The sequence below is a fragment of the Macrosteles quadrilineatus genome, unplaced genomic scaffold (assembly GCF_028750875.1).
Source record: "Macrosteles quadrilineatus isolate MER2022 unplaced genomic scaffold, UCM_ALF_1.0 Scaffold_1__1_contigs__length_201487025, whole genome shotgun sequence".
In the NCBI taxonomy this organism is placed as follows: Eukaryota; Metazoa; Arthropoda; class Insecta; order Hemiptera; family Cicadellidae; genus Macrosteles; species Macrosteles quadrilineatus.
Genome location: NW_026542594.1, coordinates 81,691,204 through 81,713,995, shown reverse-complemented (window position 1 = coordinate 81,713,995; position 22,792 = coordinate 81,691,204).

Here is a 22,792-nt window from a genome sequence, read left to right as displayed (position 1 = left end):
GCTGCCACAAACCGGGAACGACTATCGAGGGATTTAATAGCTAAAGGGAGATCGTTCCAAAGACGGCAAGCAGTTACAATAAAGGCTCTGTCGTAAACTGCGGTCCTATGGTGAGGCATACGCAAAGTTAATGATGCATGGCGTGAGTATCTGACACTTTCTTCAGCTACAAACCTAAAATCATCTACAAAATATTTTGGAAAATTGTTTTTTAATATCGAATAGGTTAGCGAAAGAATTTTGATTGATCTCAGGTCACATAGCTTTAATAACTTAGAATGAATGTAGAAAGGTGTGATGCGCTCACTGCGTCTTAGATCATAAATGAATCTTAGGCAGTAGTTCTGAACGCGTTGGAGAGCATCAGCGAGGTTTACAGACATGTCATTGATCACAGAGCTGCAGTAAGTGAAGTGGGGAAAAACAAGTGATTTAACCAGGTGTAACTTTATGTACAAAGGCAAGAAATTCTGTAACTTTTTAAGTGAGTGGATTGATGCAAACACCTTTTTACGGATGTCTACTACCGCATCGCCCCAAGTAAGTGTCGAGTTGATAGTAAGCCCTAAGTTTTTGACCTTGTCATTGTAAAGCAAATCTGTTCCATTTATAGTTATTGGATTCGTCGTCAGAAAGTCAATAGAGTTCCGTAAACGTGGATGACAAATTATGATCGGTTTAGTTTTTTCGTGGTTAAGTCTGAGTCCGTGTTTATTAGTCCAAGTAATGATTTTCTCAATATCTTCGTTCACTCTCAGAACACTTTCGTTGATCTGTTTGGGTGAAAAATGTGTATAAATCTGTAAGTCGTCAGCATACATGTGGTATTTACAGTGTGTGAGGACTGAGCTCAAGTCATTTATGTATAGTACGAACAACAGAGGACCAAGGATGGACCCCTGAGGTACACCACTAGTAACTGTCTCCCAGTCAGATCGTAAGTCATCAACCTCAACACACTGCCGCCTGTCTGACAGATAGGATCCCAGCCAGTCCAATACACCATTTGAAAACCCTATGACCCTTAGCTTTTCCAAAAGGAGCTTATGATTTACACAGTCAAAGGCTTTAGAAAAATCGAATGGGGTAAGAATCGTACCCTGCCGATGTTCCATTGCTAGTCTAATGTCGTCCGTCACACGTAAGAGTGCTGTTTCTGTACTGTGAGCTGCTCGAAAGCCAGACTGTGAGTTGCATAAGATATTGTTTTCAGTCAGAAACTCAGTGATTTGGCAGTGCACGATTCTTTCAAGGCTTTTAGATAATGCGGGCAATATACTGATCGACCTGAAATCCTGGCAAGAAGCAGGTGCTGGAATCTTATTTAAGGGACGAATTAGGGCAGACTTCCAAGAAATCGGGAATATGCTTTGCCTTAGAGATGTGTTGAAAATGCAGGTGATAGTGGGGAGTATAGCAAAGAGAATGTCCTTAATGAAGCGAATTGGAATGCCATCAGATCCAATAGCATTACTGCGAATACGTCGAATAGATTTCAGAACATCAGACTGCAGTACAGGTTTGAAAGTGAACTTGGGGTATCCTAATTCTTGTACAGGGGAGTTTCTTAACTCCGTTATATAACTTTCAACTTGTTGTTGATTGATGCTTTGACCAAAGGAAGAGAAGAAAGCGTTTAATTCATTGAGAGGAATATTGACTCTCTGTGCGTCAGGTTGTTTCTTGCGTCAGGTGTGCAGTAGTTCTTGGTCAATTTTTGTTGCAGATCTATGTTTGATGTATACATGATCCTTTTTTCTGTCCTCCCCAAAAGAAGTATTTTTTATGCACCGCTTAAAATAGAGCCCACAAAATAGGGAGCGAGCTGAGGTCCTGGGTTAAAATTCTGCCAAATCCCCCATGGATTTTATCTCGGTGTTGATGCCACAGCCCTTAGGTCTGCCTGATGTAATGTTAAAAACAATACTGAGCTACAGCCTATGAGGTCCCAAATTGGACCTAGATTAAAATTTATATTAGATCGGTAGTGTCCACCCGCTGCACTGGCAGCGTCTTTAAGGACGAAGGGTAGCTTTTCAAAAGATAATGTAAACCTATTTCTTGAATCACTTAAAAGTGAAAACTGGAATGAAGTTTATTTTTCATAAGTGGAGGACAAATATGATAAGTTTCTCAATATTTTTATGTATCATTTTAACTTAGCTTTTCCTAAAAAAGTTAAAAGGATAAATTATAAACAAAAATCCTGGGTCACAGAAGAAATAAAACAGCAAAGAAACAATATTATTGACTTAGAAAAAGAAGCTAGAGTAACAAAAAATAAAGAATTGAAGAAATGTGTTAAAGAGAAAAATAAGTTATATAGGAAAATGTTAAAAGATTCAAAAACCAATTTTTATAATAAGCAGATAAATGAATCAGAAAATGTCATTAAAACAACTTGGAAAATAGTAAATACTGAGGTTGGAGTTCTGCCCAAAAACAAACAAAATCTAGAATTGACTGTAGATAATAAGAATGTATCTGATGTTTTAGTTATAAGTAATTTGTTAAACAATTATTTTATAAACTGTATAAAAGATCTTCAAACAAAACCAGATATAGAACCTAGTGTACAGAAAAATAGTCTTTCAAGTAGTTTCTCTCCTCATAATCAGACTTTTCGCTGTGAGCCCACAGATGAAAACGAAATTATTAAAATATTAGATTCTTTAAAAAATAAGCAATCATATGGGTTTGATGAAATTCCTGTAACTATAATAAAATCTGCAAAAATACACCTATGTAAAATCTTAGTTCATCTGGTTAACTCTTCTTTAATATCTGGCATTTTTCCAAAAAAATTAAAAATATCCAAAGTTGTACCTATACATAAAAAAGATTCTACAAAAGACATGTCCAATTATCGTCCAATTTCGATTCTGCCATCCTTTTAAAAAATTTATGAAAAAGTTGTGTACAGAAGATTATCCCAATTCTTAGAAAATTCAAACATTCTAGATATGTCCCAGCACGGTTTTCGGCCCGGAAAATCGGTTTTCACTGCAGCCGTTTCTTTTATTGAATCCATCATAGAGTCCATAGATAAAGGGGAGAACGTAGTGGGCATATTTATGGATTTAACAAAAGCTTTTGAAAGCGTAAATCATCATCTATTACTTGATAAATTATTGAACTTTGGTGTCAAGGGAGTTGCATACAATTGGTTTAAGTCATACCTTTCCGACCGATATCAGTATGTTGAAACAGGGTGTCCACAAAAAATTTGTCATTAATTTCCATGACTTTCCATGACTATCCATGACCATTTACCATTGATTTCCATGACTCACGAACTTTACACGCAAATTATAATATAACATACACACACAAATAATACTGCCTGGACATGTTATTTTGCAGAAAATACTGAAATATGTAATAACAGATAACAATGGAGTAAAATAGGTACAACAATAAACTAAAACAAACCGATAACTCATAAAATAATACAACTGTAATAAATTGAATTGTCGAACATTTTTGAAAAATCCTGAAAAATGCTACAACAGTCCGGGTTACAGCTGACTAGAGCATTGAATGGTCCCCTCAAATCCATCCATAATTGGAAATTACCATGACTTTCCATGACTTCTTGCCTATTTCCCTGACTTTCCAGAATGTGGACACCCTGGTTGAAATTAACCAAACCATTTCAAATAGGATCACGGGCGCAGCATCGGACTTATGTTTGGTCTCATGTGGCGTCCCACAGGGATCGATTCTGGGTCCTTTGCTGTTCTTATGTTACATAACCGGACTTCCTGAAGTGCTACAGACTGTTCCCCATAGTAATTTATGTTTATATGCAGACGACGCAAATTTAAAAATCTCAGCAAAGAACCAAAATGAAATTGAATATTTAAGTTTTATAGAACTAGCTAATATAAAGCAATACTTCAATAATAATAGTCTTTTGTTAAATCCAAATAAAACTAAATTTATTACATTTTCCACAAAGCAAAATCGTAAAAAAATATCTCCAAATATAATGATTGAAGATGAAATTATTGAACAAGTGAATGAGGCTAAATTTTTAGGTCTATATATTGATGAAAACCTATGCTGGGACAAACATGTCGAACATATATCAAGAAAAATTAACTCCGGTCTATTCGCCTTAAGGCGTATGGCCAGCCTATGCTCATTGCCTGTACTAAAACAAATATATTTTTCTCTGATTCACTCTAATATTTCTTATGGAATTGGCTTGTATGGTGCAACAACAATAAATAATCTGAATACAATTCTAAACCTACAGAAAAAAAGCAATTAGATGTATGCTCAAACTTGAAGATGATGACTCCACAAGAGAACACTTCAAAAATCTTAAAATTTTAACTGTGTATGGTCTGTATATTTTTGAATGTATCTTATTTTTTATAACAAAAACTTATGTACAACCAATAGGTCATCAATATAATACAAGAAGACAGACCGAAAAACATTTTGAAAAACATAGATTGGAATTTTTTAAAAAAAGATGACATACATTGGCAATAAATTCTTTAAAGCACTTCCGAATGAACTAAGATCAGAAAAAAACAATAACAAACTAAAATGTAAATTGAAAATATATTTGATCAACAAACCCTTGTACTCAATAGAGGAATTTTATGAATACAACAAAATTATGAAGCAGTAGTGGTAGTTTTTTTTTTTTTAAATTTATAATTGTATTGTTTTTTTAGTTTTATATTTGACGCCATTTCTTGTAATGACATGTACAAGGACAAATAAAGTGATTTGATTGATTGATTGATTGATTGATAGGGGTAGAGCGAGAGTTCTCCAAGACCCAGGATCAACCGTAATTCGATCAGCCAGCATGTAGCTGGTCACTTCTCTCTCGTCTCTACTCCCTTCTAAACTATAATAAACCCGCTCTAGTCTAGCCAAACTATTGGTCTAACTAAACTGAGTCTTCGTCCTCATAGGGACATCACCAGTAAGTACTCCGATATTAAATATATTTTAAATTTACAATTATTATTGTAGCTGCTTTTGTTACTACTTTTTGGTGGAAATTATAGGCTATGATAGTTCCAAGTAAAATTGGTTAAAACCCTTCACAAGACTGTTAAGTATTATTGCAAGCAAACTAGTAATTCTTGGTGTAGACTAATTGATCCATACTACCACATTTTGATTAAATATATAGTTAAAAGACCTGCGAAACAGCTCACGTCCATCGTTATCCGATAGTACTTCAGCTATTCTCCTGTAATTCATATCCATTAAATTATAGATATAGAACATACTTTTATTAAATTGAAGTGTCAGGTGACGGGCGGAACAGCCCTGTCTACAAAATTAATTCCTTAGTCGCACTATTTTAGGTATTGGCTCTGTACCTTTAATACGCTAGAATAAATTATTGTATTTTATTGCCCTAATAAATCAAGACCGAAGTAATGAGTGGAGGGCGAAACAGCTCTGCCTATATTAATTTGTTTTCTTGCCGATTCCAATTCTTAGTAGGTGACAGGCGGAACAGCCTTGTCGTTATCTCTCCCGTCTTGTAGTCCGTTAACTAGTACAATAAAACCAGTCTAATTCAATTAAAATTTATTTACTTGGGTTATCTTCTCAACGTCACACCTGGGTGAAATAACTCAGGGAACCCAAGTAGTTGTTAATCGTGAAATTAATTTTCTTTATAGTTATTCTTTATTTACGATTTATTGATTTTTATTAAAAGGTGAAGAAACTTTCTAATAAGGGTTACAGTAAACTCTCGATTATCCGCGGGGGGTTTAACCGCTTTGCATATTATGCGCGGTGCATGTAGGTAAAAAAAACATAATTTACATAAAGTTACTAAATACAAAATTGCAATAAAAAACATAAATCACATATACTGAAGAGTAAACTTAATAATGTACAGTACAAAACGTGTACAGTAGTTCAGTATTACTGTACAGTATATCGGTATCCAATGTACTTGGTGTGTGCTTGAGCAGTTTTGGGCGCAACCAGCGGCACTGAAGATCATAGTTTACTTAGCGCGCGAGTGAATCACGTGACCGGTGAGTAATCTGCACGTGCGTGGTCATTCGCCCTGTCTACCACTGTTGACTCACCTTCCCCTTCCCCGCAATACACCCATCACCACAGCATTAGTTCAGTTTAACTCAATCGTTCAAACTGTTTGCTTTGTTAGTGCAAACGATTGTAACATTTAATTTGTGATGCATTAAATGTCATCAATAACATGCATGACACTTATTAAGTTTTCTTATCAGGTACTAAACTTATTTAAAACACTTGTGTGTTGTTTAACCATTACCGGAAATTTTGCGGCCTATCCGCAAAAATTGATTATCCGTTGTATTAACGCCAGTCAATCCCGCGGATAATCGGGAGTTTACTGTAATATTATTTTGTGAGTGTAGGTAACACACCAGCAGTAGTTGTAGTTCACGACTAACCTATGGTTATTTTAGGTGACGTTTGATAAGCTCCTAAAACCAACTTAAATTGTAATAAAACACAACCGGGATTATTTGGCTTTAATTTGAGCGATGATGATGACCAATGATTGACTGAGTGAATGATAAAATTGTATGGTCTGAACCCAGCCAATTAACAAGTCAAAATTGAATCCTGAACACACCCGACTTCTAGCATATCCAAGGCTATAGATTTTACCCCCTTGGAATTAACACCTTACAAGTCTAGCATCCTAAGAAGAAAAAAACCCACAAAATAAGAACTTGTTGCTACAATTAGTCTTTTAGTGTTAAAGTTGTCTTTTAGCAAATTTCCCTATAGGGAAGTAGCTATTACCGTAGGTGGCACGGTAAGACCTAGACCCGGGACGGATTTACTTTTTCATTTTGATGTCCCAAGAGGCCAAAAACACCATTCGTTCACATTTTTAAATATATATATATATGTATATATATATATGTATATATATATATATATATATATACTAATGGATTGTAATAGCTCAAATGTAAAACAAATTATTGTAATATTTAAATTATCTATGTGTCAGGTTAGATATCCCAGTACAATATATCTTTTGTGTAAAAATATTTTTTTTAAATTTTGTTGGTGTTATTTTCAATAAATAATTTGAATGCCTCCAGAGGTTTTTAACTCCTCTAAAGGCAGCAAACATGTTTGTGAATAGATATTGGTTTACTAAGGTAGATTTGGTCTTTTGGTTGATAATGATAAAAAGGCTTCCCTGATTGAAATATTGGAAATTGTCTTCGTCAAGTATGCAAAGGTACGCTTAAAGGTGTATTGAGATAAGTGTAGCTCTTGGCCAAAACCGTTAAATTAGCACCCCGACCCAGTTAATATTAGAAGTTTATGCTCCTTTTGTAAAGGTTTCACAAAATTAGGTTTGACCAAACTTAACGCTAGGGTTGTATCTGATTAACATAAAAAACTACTATTAGCCTAGTGTAAGATTATGTGGTGGTATTCCTCCTAAAGGTGCGATTGACTTTACATATTCTATCAAAAAAGGGCCTAATCAACAGTTTATTTCTAACTATTTTGTGGCTGGTTAGGGTTCCATTGCCCATTTATTGAAACCAATCACGAAATTACTTTTCATCAGCATCTTCGACATGCATATTTTTGGTTGGTTTTAAAAAACGGAAACTACCTCTAGGTTTTACTGTTATATATATATATGGATGCTCCCTTTACCACCGTGTATGTTAGGCTATATTTTTTTAACCTTTTTTTGCTTGGAGCAACCAGGTTATAATCTCCTCCAAACAATATTGTTTTTCCGCAACATTTTTCCACCCATTGGAACTTGTCTTAGTACTTATCTAATGAACAAATCTATTGCCTGTCCTGTACGAACCTATTTCATCTTTAGGTGAGCACTTTTTCGTTTAAAAACGCTGTGCGATTTCGCGACTATCGTTAATTACTCTATCGAATCACGAAATCATCTATACTATCGATGCGATTGTAGTTGTCGTTTGTCACAGATCCTCTCAGAGGCTTATTGTGATACGGACGAAATGAGGGCGTTCTATTATAAAATTAAACTGTCATAACCTAACCTAACTAACCGAACTTGCTGATAATATAAAAAATATATCTATAAGTATAAAAGAGGATGTTTGAGTATATTTGGCAGTGATAAACTCAGACACCGCTGAACCGATTGCCACGAAACTTGGTACATACGTGTAGAATTTCATGAAATAGGTTTATACACCATCAATTTCGTGATCCGTCCAATCGGCTCCGCCCCAGTGGCTCTGGAGTTTCCCACGTTAACCTTATGAGAAATGGAATTAATGAATCTTAACAGCTGTTTCAATTAAACAAGTTGGTTCTGTTCTATGATGTTCAATAGCATTAAAGTTACAAGGATTACCAACAGGGTGCAGCACTATTATTTCTTTTACATTTATGGCAACAGCTAATTTGCAACCAAAAGGTGAGTGAGCATAGCGAACGAACTTCAACCTGGAGGCGAGTTAGCGTAGTGAACGAGCTAACCTGAAGGCAAGTGAGCGCAGCAAATGAGCTCCAACCTAAAGGTGAGTGAGCGTAGCGAACGAACTTCAACCAGGACGTGATTGAGCCGAATAGAAAGACTAAAAATATTGTCTACCCACTAGCATTAATATAAGAGCAATAATAAAGAATCGGTTATCCTTTGTACTATATGTGTTTCATTAGTTGTCGTACGTATTTTAATTTAGTTATAAGCACTTCATATACAATATGACAATTAAACGTTACGGTACTTAAATTATAAATAGTCAAAGGCAAGACAACGTCTGCCGGGTTCAGCTAGTAAGATAAAAATCAAATGAAGGTTTACTAATCTAAAATATAGTTCTGGTCAAAAGATAAAATTATAAATGCTTCAAATTCTAACAAAAGATGTACAGTTAGTTGGTTAAGAAGTAATCACATTCTAAGCTTAAAATCCTTGACAAAAAGTTAGTGCCACCGGTAAGATTCGATCCAGGTACCTCCTGGTTATCAGCCCAAAGCTCTATCCACTACACCATGATCTCCGTTGACAGCATAACATACTGTTGCGGTAATGATGGTGTTCATTACATTCATTCAACCATCAATCGATTGAATCAAACCCATTTGATCCGAAATAATATCGATACTTAGTATTTCGGTATTGAACTGATAGTACACAGTGTTTCTGTACGAAAAAATGCTCACCTCATCTTTATTCCCAGGTTGGTTTCTATGAGTGGCCGTTGAGGTTATTCCACTTCATACAAAATATTGATTAAACACTACAATAAATCTCAAATTAAAAATAATAGTAAATATACAAAAAATGTGTATAATAAATCTTTTACATATGTTTTGAAATTAAAACAAAGCAGAAGTTTTCCATTTAATCTTGAATCGTTTATTATTTAGTCAATGTGGTTATTTCATTTTAAACATTCCTTTAACACACAAATAACCTTCAAATTAGAAAAAAACATCATTATTTTTTCAGCCATTCTAAGTTCAAATCCTTTTATTTGAGCCATCTCCTATGATTCTACTACTTATCACACGCTTAACTTATTTGATAAAAAAAAAAAATACACAAGTTTGTAAATTGCACAGTAAAATAATTGATTTCAACTTCAACATTCTAATACGTAAATAAAAATTCTTAATTATTATAGGTAATGTTATACCTGGTTTTGGCAGAACTGACCGGCAAATAAGTAATCCATATTGCTTACTGGCTTAATGATAAATCACGATCAGCTGTACTGAAGTAAACAAAAATCAGCAGTAAATGGCTTCAAATGCTATTCTTATGGAGAACATTTTACGTTATATCTAATTTTGTGTTAAAATTTTGGGAATTTCACTATTTTTCCTGCCGTCACGGAATTGAGACCTTTAATTTGAGCCCTCTCTCGTCGTTCTACGACTTCCCAGTCGGCCACCATTTTGACGCAAAGAATCAGCTTACGTAATTAATATATGGATATATATATGTATATATATATATAAAGATTAAACATTAATAAACTTAGTACCCAAGTAAAATTATTTATTAAAATATTTAAATGATTTAATTATTTTGGTTATCTCTTATGTACTGTAGGCAGCGGGTGCCCTCTATGAATTAATAAGTTGTACTTCATAATAACAAAATTTTAATAAATAATTTTACTTGGGTACTAAGTTTATTAATGTTTAATCTTTATTTATATTTAGTAGCCCTATTTTTCTATTTTTCATATATATATATATATGTATACAGGGTGTTTCAGTAAAGCGTAAAGGGCTATGTAGATTCAGATTCAACATGCAAAAATAAGTTGAAAATGTAGAATAACTTTTTTCAATTTCGGCTTAGTTTAGCTGTAATCTGCCATTTTATATTTTTTTGAAAATAATTAATAACTCAAAAACCCTTAAGGATATTAAAAAAAAAAATTAATTTAATTAATTAAATTGAATACTGTTTAACTCTTAATGAATGAAAGAATAATTTTTCCATTGAATTTGCTACATAGTAGCCTACATATGATTACAATTTTAACTATGTCAGTAGAGGCAATGTTCTTAGGACGGGTAGTAATGGACGCTAGATGTTTTTGCAACAGGTAGTACGCCGGGACTCAGTAGGTATGAGTCCAAACTCCCATATAAACTGCATGGAAATATTCGACCAATCACAGCGCTGCATCAGGCTCTAATGCAACAAGATATAGGGCGTTTGGGACTCTGTCCAAACAGTAGTTTAAACTATTGCCACAACAATCGCTGGGTGCAGCAAGCGGCCTCGATCCTAATTATTTAGAGATCAGTCAAATAGTGAATACTGTAGTGTTTTGTGAGGTTATGTTTATCGTGCCGTGCCACCGGTACCATATTAAAGTTGTTAATTAATTAATATACCACTGTTTCTTTAGAAGTGTAGTTCACTGCTAATAATGAACTATGAATTCGGTGGAAAACATTTCTACTAAGTATGCGAGTGGTGAGGTGGCAAGTTTTGAACAGAGAGTAGAGTTAAAGCTGCTACTGCTAGGCCCGCCAAAACCCGGTTTAGTTATAACACAATCTCAAAAATCACGAGAGAGCCAATTTCTCTTGTTTATACATGCTAATTGTTTAACTCACTACCATTGAATGTGCATACGGACAGTTATAAATAAACCAGTTTGTTACCTAAAAAGTGTCCAAACCAACGTTTAAATAACTCATTTTTGAACTTCTAACTAAACTCCCCGGTATCAGTAACCACAAAAAAAACCGTATGCACCCTCCCAATACTTAAACACACCAGCACTGTTCTAGCATCCACCACTAGGAGCGCCAAGTAGTTACGGCGCACACCGCTGCAGAGTCTGCTGGTAGCATACGGCGAGGAGCCGACGACAGCAGCAAATAGAATACGGAGCACGATCTAGCGGCACATCGCAGAACCTTCCTTTGACAGTCTATATTTATTCTATTTGTCTATCGTTTTACAAACATAAGTAAACACTAACAAAGTTGTGAACATAATGTTGAATGATATAAAATAAACCTAACAAAACAAACATAGTAAACTTTACTAGATATCCCGTTGCTCGAAATCGAGCAAAACTGCAACTTGTCATAAAAGAGTAAAAGAATAATAACGAAAACACAAACAGTTAGCTAGACCTCAATTAAAGAATCACTCTAAAGTTAGTTAAAGACTTATTATAAAAATATAAAAATATTATATTGTAAAAAATTATAGTAATCTACAATTTAAATATAGATCCTCTTTCATACTGCTTTGGTTATCTCTTATGCATTGTAGGCGGGTGCCCTCTGTGCTCACGTATATAGGTCAACCACCTAGTGTAAAGTGAGATTTTCAGACATACTTAAACCTAAATCCATATCTTTACGCCAAACGGTACGACACGTACTCTAGCATTGTTAAATCATTTCTATGCTCTGTTCTGTATTGGGCGGGTTTTAATGAGGAGTCCCAACCAAAGTCTCCGCTTGGGAATAGAAGAGAGTAAGATTGTCGATCTATCGACAGATCTAGAATGGATTACGCGCCATACATTATTAGTAAAATAACACTATAAGGTTTCATTGGCCAGTTGGCGCTCTGTTTCAGCTTTAAAAATAGCTGTAACATGTTGTACAGATAGCATCATTGTAGCGACGTAAGTTACATCCTTAGATTTTTACTATGTACATAAGAATCTCACTTGACTCCTTAGAGCTCTCGTCCCTACAAAATTCTGCCACAGTCTTAAAAGATTGGAGTCTTAAATATGTTCAAATCAAATCAAAATGCCTTTATTCTTGAGCGCTCCTCAATACAATATTGGTTTACAGAATAACTCACGTCAGAAAACTAAACATTTATAAGTCAAATATCTAAACAAATTATGTACAAGAATAAAACATCAAAAATTACATGCCTGCTTTACAATACATTTTAACCTTTTTTTTGAAAGCTTAGGCCGAAAGGCTTTTGATCTGATATGGGAGGTCATTGTAAAGGGTTGGGCCAAAATAGGAGAACCCCCTCCTCCCTATTTCCTAATTAACTTTTGGAAAGTGGAGGAGGGTGTCCTGCCTATTGCCCCGTCGAGCAATTGCTCCAAGTGTCACAAGTCTCTCCACCAGGTATTTTGGTTCTCTTTGAGATAATACCCGATGGGTGAGACAACAAGTTTGCACTCTGCATACAGCATCGGCTGGCAACAGACCAGCAGAATACCGGAAAGAGGATATGTGTTCCCGCTTATGAAGTCCGTAGACAAAACGAACTGTGGTGTTTTGCAGCCTATTAAGTCGGTTCATATCCTCCCGGGAAATACTGTTTCTGTATGCAGGAATGCAGTAGTACATCACTGACAACACCAGAGACTGAACCAACTTCAATTTTGCAGTCTCTGGAAGAATCAAACGGAATCTGTACAGTCCTCGCAGCCTTCCCAAAACAATTTGAGAAACGTAAGTGATGTGGTTGTGGTTGGAGAAGGTAAGACACTGTCAAGAACCACGCCCAAAGTCCTGATAGTGTCACAAACCCTAAGCTTTTCATTGGTAAGTTGAATATGCACTTCACCGTCGCAGATTTTTTGGATTACTATGGGTGGTGATCCAATGTAGATCACTGTGCATTTTTAAACATTCAACTTAAGGCCGTGCTTCCTTGACCACTCACTTATTCTCTCAAGATCCATGTTTGCATCCTCAAAGGCGTTGTTGAATGAGCCAATTGGGTAGGAAAAATGCAGCTGGCAGTCATCTGCATATGCATGCACATTACAGTGACGTACACACGTGGTAAGATCGGCTGTGTAGAGTGTCGGCATAAATGAATCTATAATCCCACTTGGCATATATGTAAACTAAATTTCTCCATGTATTTCTTAGGCCCCGTCCTAGCTGGACGGCAAGAGCGACGCGACCATTGGCCGCTGCTGTCGGTGGCTAAATGAGTGTCCACACTGAGCGGCACGACAAGGCGACGTGCCAAGGAATGAGGCACCTTTTTTGGGTGCTGATCCGTCGCGTCGCCGGTGTAGCGCTACCAAATACAAACATGTTTGTATCTTGAAGCGCTTGTAGCGTGACCGACAAGAGCGGCGCCGCTGTTGCTGCTCAGCTAGGACACTCCAATTACTTACCATGTGTTTGTATCTGTCGCTGTTGTCGGTTGCGTCGGTCGCGCCGCTCTTGCCGTCCAGCTAGGACGGGGCCTTATGGGAGTTAAATTTGGTTTCTCTTTGCCGAGTTCGTTTAGCTCTTCTACCCGACCAATTTTCATGATTGAGGTCTCAAATTGAAGGTATGCACGCACAGATTTGCCATCAAGCATCGGCATTTAATTATCTATAGTCTCACTCGGTTTATACGTAAACGAAATTTGCTCTCTATGTATTTCTTATGGGAGTTAAATTTGGTTTCTCTTTGCCGAGTTCGTTTAGCTATTCTACCCGACCGATTTTCATGATTGAGGTCTCAAATTGTAGGTATGCACGTAAAGATTTTATATCAAGCATCGGCATAATTTGATTCATTTTTGAATTTAAGATTACTTTAATTTAAGATGTAAGATGTATTTCACCAGTTATAATTATATAATCCTATATATTTCTGTCTAAGAACCTTCAGTGAAATACTGGCTTTATTTTAATCTATTAGTTATTCAAATCGGACGAGTTTCAAGCAGACGCAAGGCGAACAACCAACATAAAATTTTTTTCAAAAGGGGTTTTCTATGATTACAAATCAATAGCTCCAGTATTGTTCATGTTTTTTATATGTTTTGGACTCAAAATAATCAGTAAATTATAGGCTTTAATTTTAGCTACTAATCGTTTAAATCAGTTAAGCTCAAGATACTGTATTACTCAATAAAAATCATAAATTTGATTATTTATCAGATATTATATTTATTTTAACGCTGCGGAGCAGCATGGGTCCTCTAGTATATTGATAATTTTGTAGCTAGTTATAATTTGTAATTGGTCTGTGGAATTAGCAGACATAGACAAACTCTGCCTGTGCGTCTGTTGAGTTGCTATTGTCTTTTAATGACCTAAATTTGTTAATGTAGAAATTTAAACAGAGACTACGTGAACCCGTGCGAATTCGCACGAATAAATTAGGATATATTGTAGCAACGTAGAAGTTACGTCGTTGTATCGACGTTGGTCTTGAGCTCGATCGTTGGCTATATACATTACGTTTTTTTTCTGTTCAGTAGGAGTATTTTGCAGGACGGAGCTTATCATGCTGAAAACTTGCGCGAATGGATTAATATCAACCAAATGTTTAGTCAAAATGTGCATGAGTTCAGTGCTGCAAAAGCCATTAGCTTTGTTTAGCATTCTTTCTTGAACAGCGGTTTCGTCGTCGTAGATATACATTTGGGCATGTGGGATGCTCCCCTTCTGACAGTTGAAAGGTGCCAATAGAGTGATGAATTGTGTCGTGCACCTTATACATGAAAGGCCCTCCACCGTTATGTTCTTCAATTTTAGCTCGAGTGCTGACCATTGCGAGTGCAGAGTTGTAAGATCTAATGTTCTCTTTGTAGTTTCTGCTCAAATGATTTGCTCCATTAAGTAGGCTCTGGATATAACAGCTTTCTCGGTATGGTGGTAGATTCACTTTTCCTTTATTGCAGCAGGATGAAAATCCTTCGCCTCGTCCTCTTAGTCCACACCACATTTCTGACATTTTAATGCCATCTCGCCGAGTGCATGCTGCTGAGTTCTTGTATTTGTCAGTGTAATTTTGTAAGTACACGTTGCCACTAACTGTTCCAGCTCCTCGTCTGGGCGCATTACGTTTTGCATTGCTTGCCGTATTTTGACTCGCCGTTTCCGACCTGCAATATTTCTTTGTCGTCGGGTCCTTGGTATGTTTAAACTAAAATAAAATGTAAAACTTTTCTCCCGTCGTGTCCTATAGGTAATATTTTTTTCCCGGGTTTCTAATTATTTTTAAAAACATGCAAACTGTTTACATTTCAAAACCAAACAAAACAGCTGGGATTTCTTTTACTTATGTTTTGACATCTGTTTGTTTCAGAATATAATAACATTCAAATCAATCACAATGTTATCCTTATGGAAGGAACTTTGAGGGCAGCCCACGCCCTTCAAAAGATATATTTCGAAAATCTAAAGCCAGTTTGCACATCTACACACCTAGACGAACATTTTGGTATATAATATGTGGGATTAAATCTTAAAACAAAAAAGCCTTATTGTTCACAAAGTTTCATGTCGCGTATTAAATATATAGATTGTATCATAAAGTTTAACCGTACAGTTGTGTCGGCCAGGAGCTAAATGCAAGACTGGGGGTTGGCGGGGGGTCAGGTCATGTAGATGTTACAAAACAGTATATGAGATTTGTAAATGGAGATGAAGAAAAAGAATATTTTTTTGTAATGTAGTGATACCCCAACACTAATAAAATTATTTTCAATTTTGGAAAATTCCCCAAAATTTGGGGGGTCAGGGGTGCTTTTTGAGAAATGTTCAAATGTCAACATTGGTTGTGTGATACATCAATTTAAAGGGCTAATCACCCCAATCATTTTGGTGCAAAAAAAAATTAATTATCTTTAACCATATTTAGAGGGTGGGTCAAAACGTTCTAAAAAAGGACTTTGAAGTTAAGTACTCTAAGTTAATTACTCTAACTACTGAACGGAACAGCGCAAAATCTTTTCCAAGCTTATTCTTGTGCTATTTTTTAAGATAATTTGTAGTTAGGGCATTTCCTGTGTTATTTTCCAATTTTACAAAATCTCAAATTTGAAGAATAAAAGAAAGCTGAAAACTCAAAATTCTTAAATAGCAAGGTATAATAAATTTCATATAATGTGAAAGGTCATTTTTAAACAAACATTTTACATATCTAAGTTTTCTTTCTATCACTTACCGTTTGAAAATTGCAGTAGAAAAACATAATTTTCTTTGGTAAAATATAACTAGTTTTCTAATAAAACACCACTTTGCTCAATGATGTAGTAGGATTAATTACAAATTGATCGACTACTTTTACTTGTGTCAGTTCATCCTGTTCTTTTCTTATCGGTAACTGAATCAGTTTTAGAAAACTCCTAACTAAATCATTAACAGCTGTATGACTCAAGTTCTTACCTGGATACCCTAATAATATTATAAATGAGAAAGTTTGGATGTATGGATGTATGTATGTTTGTGACAAGTAAACGTGAAAAATACTGGTCGGATTGGGCTGAAATTTGGCATGATGATAGCTCACATTCCCAATTAACATATAGGCATATTCTTATTTCAAAAATCCTTTCGGGCTCCGCCCCAATGGCTCTGCAGTTCCCCATGTTAACCTTATGAGTATTCATATTTACAGGGAATTAAAGAATTTAGCCAGCTGTTTCAACTTAAAGAGTTGGTTCTATGGTATGCAAAAGCATTAAAAAGTTATAATATTTACCAACAGGGTGCAGCATTATTATTTTTTCATTATTTATGAAACAGCTAATTTGAACTAAGCAGCAACAAAAAATGTGATACGCAATTAAAACTGTAAAAGTAGGATTGTTTACAGTTATGTTTATTTTTTTAATTTCACGAATAATTTGTTATATTCTGCGAATTTTTAATAATCTCTTTCTCTATTGTGTAGGTGAAGTGGTAGAACATAATGGCTATGGTATCAATTATACAATTATCAATTATCAATTATTTAAGATGGGGACACCACTATGTGTACTCACTAGTGCGGACGTTAATCCACACCAGGGAGCATCGCATCCACAGTGTATCCCTATAAATATCCACAATTCGTGACCTCCTAGTAGCTGGATTACAGGACGACATACCGTAAATTTGAGGAAGCAAATATTCTCAAACCGTGTCTTCTCACATTCAGATATTTGTTTACGATCTTCATAATTTATTACTAGGGTGATGATGCAATAAAAACCCATTAGCAGTCCCAAACCATTAACATTTTATCACGACAACAATTGTTGTATTCAAGTACTTCCAAGAACTGTTGAGTTTTATCACTTTTATTTCTTTACGACTTTCCCCAATTCTATTTTATCATAAAAACAATAGTTTTATGATGACTGTTAAATGTTATCTCTACAGTAACTCAGTCAGTATTTTCGTGAATATTCAATTTGCCACTGGCCATTGTCTACTGCCATAAAACTGTTTATGGCTGCATATTTAACTTGTAACTAATCTACAATCTTAGTTTATAAGTTAAAATATTTGTTGTAGATATTAATTTGATCTTTCTATTGACGAAACCACAAGCATAGTTGTTGATGTTTGCATAATTTTTTTGTTTGTTATTCAAGCCTACTCGGTCTCAAATTATATCATTGCATGTTCTGTATCTTGTCTTATATTGTTAGATGTGGCTAAATTCTTTAATTCCCTGTAAATATGAATACTCATAAGGTTACATGGGGAACTGCAGAGCCACTGGGGCGGAGCCCGAAAGGATTTTTGAAATAAGAATATGCCTATATGTTAATCGGGAATGTGAGCTATCATCATGCCAAATTTCAACCCAATCCTACCAGTATTTTTCACGTTTACTTGTCACAAACATACATACATCCAGACATCCAAACTTTCTCATTCATAATATTAGTAGGAGTTTCCATCCCTTCTCATAGCATTTCATTTCAGTATTGCAGATACATTAATCTAACTGCTCCAAACGGTTTCCAGTTCCCAAACTTCACACTGCTCGCCTTTACTACTTCCTTCACCACTACCTATGTCGTGGACATGTTTCCTTCCCTTCCCATAACATTTTAGGATTGCAGATAGGCCTACCTTAAACTAATTGTCATAAACAGTTCCCACACTCCAGACTACTCGCCTTTACTACTTCCTTCACCACTTCCTACGTCGCGGACCTGTTTCCCTCCATTCCCATAGCATTTTAGGATTACAGATACCTTAATCTAATCGTTATAAACATATCCCACACTCTGCACTGCTAGCCTTTCCTACTTCCGTCACCATTCTTAACGTCGTGGACCTGTTTCCTTCCCTTCTCTTAGCATTTAAGTATTGCAGATAGACTTATTCAACTGCCACAAACGGCTCCCAGACTCCACACTGCTAGCCTTAACTATTTCCCTCACCACTTCCTACGTCACGGACCTGTTCCTCTCCCTTCCTATAGCATTTTAGTATTTTAGATACATTAATCCAACTGCCACAGATTCTTCCCACACTTCGCACTGCTAGCCTTTACTACTACAATGTAATGTTCAGGCAGTAATCTTCAGTATAATTTTTAACTCAATAGTAACAACTGATGTTTTTCCTTTTAGCGAATTTCCCATATAGGGAATAATTAGTGAATTTCCCATATAGGGAATAATTAGTGAATTTCCCATATAGGGAATAAGCTATTACCGTTGTACTCATGGTAAGACCTGGACCCGGGACCGATTTACTTTTTCGTTTTGAGGTCCCTAGAGGCCAAAAACACCCATCCGTTCAAATTCATATATCTATGTCCGTTAGCGCGATAACTCGAGCAAAGATCATCCGATTTTGATGAAATTTGGTACAAACGTGTAAACCTACGTTTATTTGAACGAATACGCGAACCAGCATGATCGGACTATGGGAACAAGGGCTTATGGGGGGTTTTATGGGGTAAAAATTGGGTTTTCCCATTTTTGACCCTAAAAACTTATAATTTAGTATATTGAAGCTTTATTATGCGCCTAATAGTTACGGAGAAAATTCAAAAAGTCTGTAATTTAAAATTCCAATGTTATTTTTATGGAGAATAAGTAAACTGTTGTAGTTTGCTTGTTTATGAACATATTGTGATCAAATATAGAAAATGCATTATTTTAAAACTAAACTATTAACATTTTACAAAAAAAAAACACCTGTTTACCCTCCCTGTTGCAGCAAACCTAAGTACTCGTTAAACTAATGTTATTTAAATAGGGAATAAATGTGATATTTTTAAGGAGACATTTTAGTGTAAATCCAATCAGACAAATGGAAATTCGCTTGGTCTGCAGGTTTGTTGCGGCGGGGGTATTTCAATTTGCTAGTATACTGTGGGTAGATAGCTTATTATTAACACAGTTACAACTTTTTTGTTTACTTTTTCCTTGTTATTTAATTCAAACAAAATGGTTACTTAGAAACCCATAAGACTAATGTTTAAAAAAATGTGACTTTCAGTTTCATTTTTCTACGTAATTAGATTTTTGTTAGCAGTTCTAACTGCATTAAACTAATTTTTAAGCTAGAAATAAACTAATTACAACATTTGAAAAAAATTGTCGAAGCCGTTTTCGAGATCTTTGTGCAAGCAAGCAAGCATACATACATACATACAAGCAAACATTGCTCATATTAGAGTACCTATATATAGGATAGGATAAATCCCAAAGTATCCATGCACTTTTGAGAAAACTACAAGTCACACCCCCATAAACCATATACTTAAAATGTTTGTCATGACAAGATACCTTGCACGACACTATCCATTATTTCATAAATTGCCCTTTAAGGTCGTAATTCCTTTCTAAAGGGGACTTTCCATATACCTAATGTTAAACATACCTCATATGTCATTCTCTTAATTTATTACCTTATTAAAATCAGGTGTGATTATTTGTTTGAATTCCGTTTTGTTTATTTCAGCTTAACTTAACCAATCAATAGTAAGTATTAACTTTATTAATACTTATGAAGTCAAATGGGGCGAAGCCCGTGGGTAACAGCGTAACAGCTAGTTTAAGTAAAAAGTAATGGTAGAATAGAATTAGATGTCATTTATAGCTCTCATACTTACCAATACCAGATGTTTCTTTAGCCAGAAATACATTCCATTAAAAAGGCCATGATAATGAAAAGAGTCCAGTTTTGAAGCATCAAAAATTTTATAGAACTGGCGACCTTCTGATTATAACATCGGGCACTACAACTCTTCAACTACAGAGTTGTTATTTATATTCACCTGAGATATCTGTGCGACTGTAGGTAGTGACAGACTCTTCCACATGCACAACTGCATCTCTGGAGCTGTGATGACCTTCTTCCGTCTCATCATTAGACATATGATTATTTTTATGGCTATGGTTTTGGTTGTGGCTTTCTGAGTGGTTGGTAATTACAGGTTCTACTTCTTCACTCAACTGCAAAAATCGGTTATATTAAGCCGGTTTTCCGGAACTTATGCTGACTCAATGACAGAAATAATTCTACAATCAACTTACTTTTACGGTGCAATAAGGGAGCTATTCAGCAAGTGAGGAATATTTTTGTCTGACACCCAATAGACGAATGCTGATTACAAAACTTCTAGTACAAATGAGTTTGCCACCTCAAAGGTTGTCTAGCCGTCACAGTAGAGGTGTTGTTGGGCTGCCTGTTGTTGTAATATTTAAGTTGAAAGAGTGTGTTGCAATTAAAAAGACCAACTAAGTCCAGCTAGTTGTAGTGTGCAGTCTATATAGTTTTTGCAGGCCATAAACTAAAACCTAAAGAAATTTTTCATCAAGTGAGTGAAGTTTACAAAATACATCGTAATAATGAAAGTTCTGTTCAGAAATGGTATATTAAATTTTAAAATGGCTAAACTTAAATTTAAATCAATAATTTGAGTTTTTAATTGCAATGCCCAACCTAACAGAGCAAATTGCACATAAGAGCTCCTTCATACATTACAATGACAGATTTTCCCTTTACCACCCTACACTCCGACAGTCCAGACGCTGCTCCGAGTGACTTCTACTAAACTTGTTTCCCTAAATTAAGGTTGGTTGGCAGCAAGGTACTTTGAGGACGACGAGGAGATCCAATTGTGTGTCACTGAGTGGCTAATTTGTAGGTGATGGGTTTCTATGACAAAGGAATTTTAAAGTATGTTTACCGCTATGATAAATAAATACCTCAATTTGTGTGGTGACTAAGTAGAAAATTGTATTTTAGTTGTTTAAATTGTATTTTAGTTGGTTTTTTTTTCAAACGTGTATAGTAAATTGATTTGTCTTGTAAAAACTTTTAATTTTATTCCAAAATGATTTCTATTTTTTTAATAGCTCCCATACGGCCAAGCTAAAAAATTAATAGCTATGAACCTTGACTTAAAAAAACACACACCGATGACATTTAACAAAATTTTACCAAGCATCAGTTAGTCCAGCAGCTGACATCACTTAGTGTGCAAACTTGCGTATACTAAATATTCTTGCATAACCTTTTAGTTTAAGGTATATTGAGTTTAAAAACCCTGAGTGTTTACCTCCTTCCCCCACGTTTTCCTGATATGATGTCATCAATATGGCGGCAAAGGATTTTTTTTAAAGTATGTATTTCGCATATTATTTGTCAGATCGGGATAAACTTTTTTGTTTGAAAGATAACTTTACATGCTATCTTTATAATAACACAAAAATATTTAAAATAACTGGTTTTTGCAAAATTACCAAAACTGTACTAAACATACAACTAATGTGTAAATTGAATAAAGATAGCGTGTAAAGTGATCTTTCAAACAAAAAACGTGGGGGTAGGAGGTAAACACCCAGGTTTTTTAAACGAGACATTAAACTAAAAGGTCATGTAAGAATATTAAGTATATGCAAGTTTGCACACTAAAGTGTAGTCAGCTGAAGGACTATGTATAGCCATGGCTTTAACTAAATAGGTTAGAACAGCAGATCTTTACATCGTTTGTCCTGTATTAACAGAGGCAGATACTTCAACAAACAAAATAATCTATCCTGTATAAAATTGTTATTATATATTTTTAATGTTTATTCAAAAGACTGGATTTATAATGTCAATAAATAATATTAAATCAAAATACTTTGCAGGAATTTAGTATAGGCCTACTATGGTTGATATGCTAATGGACAGTTATAGTCCTAATGTATTTCTAAGTAAAGCAGTACCTGTGAAATAGACTCTGGGACGCAATAAAACTAAAACTCTAATGGTTCAGGGATCAATACAAAATAATAACAAAAGCAGAAGTTGTCTGAAACTTACAACTAAAACAAGTAAGCGTTACCATGGGTAAACCAAGTCCAACTCTAGCCCAGTTGACTCCAGCGAGCTTCTCCCTGAGCACATCAGCCACTTGTGACACAAGGTTGGTTGGAGGGAAGATGCAAACCTTACACGACGGACATGTAAAGCCTGCAGGGGCCGTGGTGGGGGGCATCCTGCGAGCAAACTGGTCCAGGCATACCCAGTGGAACACATCTGTACAGACAATGCAAACCTTACATGATGGACTGTAGATGTGAACCTTGCAGGGGCCGTGGTGGGGGGCATCCTGCGAGCAAACTGGTCCAGGCATA